General features: G+C 47.5%; 1 long non-coding RNA gene across 13 annotated transcripts; it reads right to left on the bottom strand.

Annotated features, from left to right (window-relative positions):
• Positions 1-2,512: 2,512 nt before the first annotated feature.
• Positions 2,513-4,875, bottom strand: LOC127008090 (uncharacterized). 13 transcript variants are annotated; one of them, XR_007760788.1, is made up of 5 exons: positions 3,408-4,875; positions 3,113-3,271; positions 2,863-2,962; positions 2,738-2,812; positions 2,513-2,662 (listed from the first exon to the last, which is right to left on the bottom strand). It is a non-coding gene; the product is annotated as an uncharacterized LOC127008090 (long non-coding RNA). The 13 variants fall into 13 exon arrangements; XR_007760781.1 differs by having other exon boundaries at positions 2,513-2,687; positions 3,408-4,874; XR_007760774.1 differs by having other exon boundaries at positions 2,513-2,812; positions 3,408-4,865.
• Positions 4,876-5,000: the final 125 nt, after the last annotated feature.

The following is a 5,000-nucleotide window of genomic DNA, read 5'->3' as shown; positions in this document are numbered from 1 at the left end:
AGAAGTGAAGTTGGAGGAGATGTTTTGGCTAGATGCCAGAAGTCACGGGAGGAGTTAGAGAAAGCAAGGTTTTGACATTTTTATTAATGAAAGAATTTATATATATATATATATATATATATATATATATATATATATATATATATATATATATATATATATATATATATATATATATATATATATATATATATATATATATATATATATATATATATATATATATATATATATATATATATATATATATATATATATATATATATATATATATATATATATATATATATATATATATATATATATATATATATATATATATATATATATATATATATATATATATATATATATATATATATATATATATATATATATATATATATATATATATATATATATATATATATATATATATATATATATATATATATATATATATAAACACAGTGAGATAGCAAGGTGAGTCAAAAGCTTTCCCTACTTCTTACTGTTGACTCATGTTTAACTTATCGTTGACTCTTTCTGACGTGCGGTGACTCACTGCTGACCTGCTGCCGGACTGACTATCTTTGCTATCACTGAATTCCTGGTAGCGTCCTACTGACCTCCTCCTGACTCTGAAGATTGCGTCGTGAAGTCCATCATTGCCGACTGCCTCCCTTCTTCACCTGCCGTGTCAACATTGATGCACACCCCTGCACGGAAAATACTTTTTTTCCCGTTGTTCTGCAGGGATCCTGGATAATTTATCTTCAATAATCAGTTATCCTTTTTATGCAAAAAGACAAGCAAATATTGACAGACTACATGAGTGACTGACAGACTAACTGTCTAACCGAATGACTGACCGACTGCATGGCTTAATTAATGAATGGATTAGTGAATGAATGAAAGAATGACTGATTTTTCTCGATTTATTTATACTAATTGATAATCAATACAGGTAAAATAACAAAGGAGGTTTCCTCCCACTCCTGAAGGAGATGAAACATGTTCATGACTGAGTGAATATAATTATTATTGCTCCAGTATTAATATTTACACACTTTCAGCTTCGTTATTTGCCGAACTCACATGGATTAACGGTATAAAATATGATATTACTTTTTCATCCCCCTCTAAAACTACTTTATTGTTGTGTGTGTGTGTGTGTGTGTGTGTGTGTGTGTGTGTGTGTGTGTTGTCCTCGTCGCTCATTGGTAAACTTGGAAGGTGTCTTGACTAATCTCAGCCCGCCGTGTGTGTGTGTGTGTGTGTGTGTGCACAGGCCGGTGTTGGGTGTCGTGGATGTGCTGTCCCTCCTTTATGATGCCATTCGGAGGGAGCACCCGCCGCGGCCTCGGGCGGGGCGTTGGAGGCCGCTGGCAGAAGTGAACGAACGGACTAACCGATGGGGTGTTCAGGACAGTCACACATGGCCCCGCCGAAACCCGCCTCACACGCTTCCTTGCAGTACTCATCCAGTGGATCTAGCGTGGTGGTGGTGGCGATGCCCCCAGTCGCAGCTCCCTCGTTAGCAGGAAGGGGCGGGCCCGGGTACTTCTGGTCGTCGGGGCGGGACGGGGCCGGATCATTCTGGTCGTCGGGGCGGGACGGGGCCGGGTCATTCTGGTCAGCAGGCTGAGGAAGTCCTGGATCACTCTTGTCCTCATTGCCGGAAGGGGCGGGGTCTTGCGCGCTGACGGCGGCGGAGGTGAGGGCGATGAGAAGCCCGCCCACGGCTGTCCATTGGGACCTCATGCTGCACCTACAACAGACACCAACACCAGTCACTCTCATGTCGGCGAGGAGCCTCACGGGGGTTATAGTGTAAATGGCGGTGCGTGACGGCGCCCCACCGGGTGCCCCGGACAGTTGCACTCCGGCCCGCCCACGCCCGCTTTGCAAGCCTGCTGACAGAAGGCCGTGAAAGAGTCCACGGTGGTGGTGGTGGTGGTGGTAGTGGTGGTGGTGTCGGCGACCTCCGCCTCGTTCCCGGGTCTCCAGTGTCCTGGCCGCAGAGCCTGTACGCCCCCGGGTCGCAGCGCACCGGGAATCCTGCGTTCGACGGCTGGTTCACGTACGAGATTGTCCTTCGTCAGTAATTTGTTGGCGACTGGATCAGAAATGATCGTGAGCTTCTCTTCAGGTTCTAGGGCAACTTTGTTACTCGTGGCTGACTCAGGAACGACTATGTGTCTCGGGGAGGATTCAGGGACGACTTTGTGCTTCGGCTGAGGTTCAGGGACGAATTTGTGGGCTGCGCCTTGATCAGGGGCAGCTTTGTGCTGCATGGTTGGCTCCGGAACGACTGGAGGATTCACTGCTGACTCGCGGACGACTTTGCTTTTCGCAGGGTGTCCATGGACTGGCTTGAACGCCACCACTGGCTCAGGGGCGGCTCTGTGCCTCGCCACCAGGGGCACCACGTGTCTGGCGGAGAGCGTGGCGAGGGCGGGGCCGGGCAGGCAGAGGGTGGCGGTGAAGGCCAGCAGCAGCACAACCTCTCTGGCAGCCCACACGTTCTTCATGTTGTTGTACCTGTAATATTAATGACAACGCGCCCACACACATGCGTCTGATTATTACGAGTGAACCGTACTCACCAGGTTGTCAGTACTGGCGTTATAACAGCATTATGAATATTATTTAGTGATATGGTGCCCTCAGAAATGGGGATCTACAACACCCTCAGCAATGGGGACCTACAACACCCTCAGCAATGGGGCCCTACAACACCCTCAGCAATGGGGACCTACAACACCCTCAGCAATGGGGACCTACAACACCCTCAGCAATGGGGACCTACAACACCCTCAGCAATGGGGACCTACAACACCCTCAGCAATGGTGACCTACAACACCCTCAGCAATGGGGACCTACAACACCCTCAGCAATGGGGACCTACAACACCCTCAGCAATGGGGACCTACAACACCCTCAGCAATGGGGACCTACAACACCCTCAGCAATGGGGACCTACAACACCCTCAGCAATGGGGACCCACAACACCCTCAGCAATGGGGACCCACAACACCCTCAGCAATGGGGACCCACAACACCCTCAGCAATGGGGACCTACAACACCCTCAGCAATGGGGACCCACAACACCCTCAGCAATGGGGACCTACAACACCCTCAGCAATGGGGACCTACAACACCCTCAGCAATGGGGACCTACAACACCCTCAGCAATGGGGACCTACAACACCCTCAGCAATGGGGACCTACAACACCCTCAGCAATGGGGACCCACAACACCCTCAGCAATGGGGACCTACAACACCTCAACAACACCCTCAGCAATGGGGACCCACAACACCCTCAGCAATGGGGACCCACAACACCCTCAGCAATGGGGACCTACAACACCCTCAGCAATGGGGACCCACAACACCCTCAGCAATGGGGACCCACAACACCCTCAGCAATGGGGACCTACAACAGTGCTCAGTATTCCTCCCGTGCTGTCACCTGTTGAAGGAGGTTTATACAAGAATAAGAGAAATGAGCTAAGAACTCGATCCATTTTTGGGGAATTTCAATATTTTAATTTTTCACTTTTATTTTAGGCCCCTCGTTATTTGCTAAGTACAAATGTGTACTACAAATTAATTGAAATTATTATCTTTTTGTATTGTTATTTTTTTCAGCAAAGGCAGCAGTTCAAAGGCGAAAATGAAAACAAAAAATCCCGCAAGATATTATATTATATAATTACTTTTACTTTAGAAGTACATTAGCATTCGTAGTAGTAATGCTCATTTACGTTGCATCTCTACAAACCTTTCACTATTTGTCTTACATCAAACTACGACTCTTCTGTATCACTTACACCACTACCACCACCACAGTAACGACCACCGCCTCATACATCAAGTAACCATGCACGCAGCACACCAGTACACCACATAGATTATAACATCACAGGGCACACTACGCTACATGGCACTAAACCACACTTACAAACTTAATATCATCACTGTATCACAACAAACACAACATCCATAACATCACGACACACAGCATTACACCATAAACACCACTACACACCACACAGGACAAAAATACACCACACCACAAACTCAACACCATACCACACTACACCAGTCCATCCACTTAACAAAACTACATCATTACACCACAAAAAACGAAACAGTAGCACCACGCCACATCAAAAAGCTACATCACATCACAACACATACAACATCATACTGCTACATCACATACATCGAATCATGCCACCTCGACGACGAAACAGCATATCGCACCACAACACACCACACATTCACATCACATAACCCCATCACATCAAACCCCGCCACACCACATCACACGTTCTTTCATCTCACTACCTTATTACACGTCACACACCACACCATACACCACATCAAGGCACACAGCAGCATCACGAAACCACACCACACCACGCCACATCACCACACCACACACCACAACAAGCCACACCTCCACAAAACACTAAACCAAGGAACAACACCGTCAGCGCACCACACCTTCAGTAAGACTTCGAAGGAGCAAATCACGAAGCAGAAGAAACCAATCAAGAGTCAAGACGCTTCTTCCGCCTGACGCCTGCCTGAGACCCGTTCGATCGCTGACTTGCTGATAACGCTGCCTGGCTCACACAGACGACTCCAGGGGCACGTGGCTTATCCGCTGATCCCCTGCTGACGCCCGCTATATAGCCTCTGGTCCCCGCCCCGTGACGTCAGCAGACAACCGGGCGGCTTTTCAAGTAGGTACTCCACTGGCCCTCAATTCAAAGGCTTTGGTGGTGCCGCTTCTAGTGCTGACTCGTGATGACTTTTGGCTCACCCCTTTTCCTTCAGGCGCCTGATTAACTGTTGCGTCCTGATTCACCCTTTTCTGGGCTCTTAACTCTCGCTGGTAGTGAAACGGAAGAGAGAAAGAGGGAGGCTTGGGGCTCTGAAGGGGAAGAAAGAAGAGGGATGAGAGGAGGGGGAAGAAGGTGGAGAAGAAGAAGAAGAAGAAGA

This window comes from Eriocheir sinensis, chromosome 37 (assembly GCF_024679095.1).
Source record: "Eriocheir sinensis breed Jianghai 21 chromosome 37, ASM2467909v1, whole genome shotgun sequence".
NCBI classification, from domain to species: Eukaryota; Metazoa; Arthropoda; class Malacostraca; order Decapoda; family Varunidae; genus Eriocheir; species Eriocheir sinensis.
This window is presented reverse-complemented; position numbering and strand designations above follow the sequence as displayed.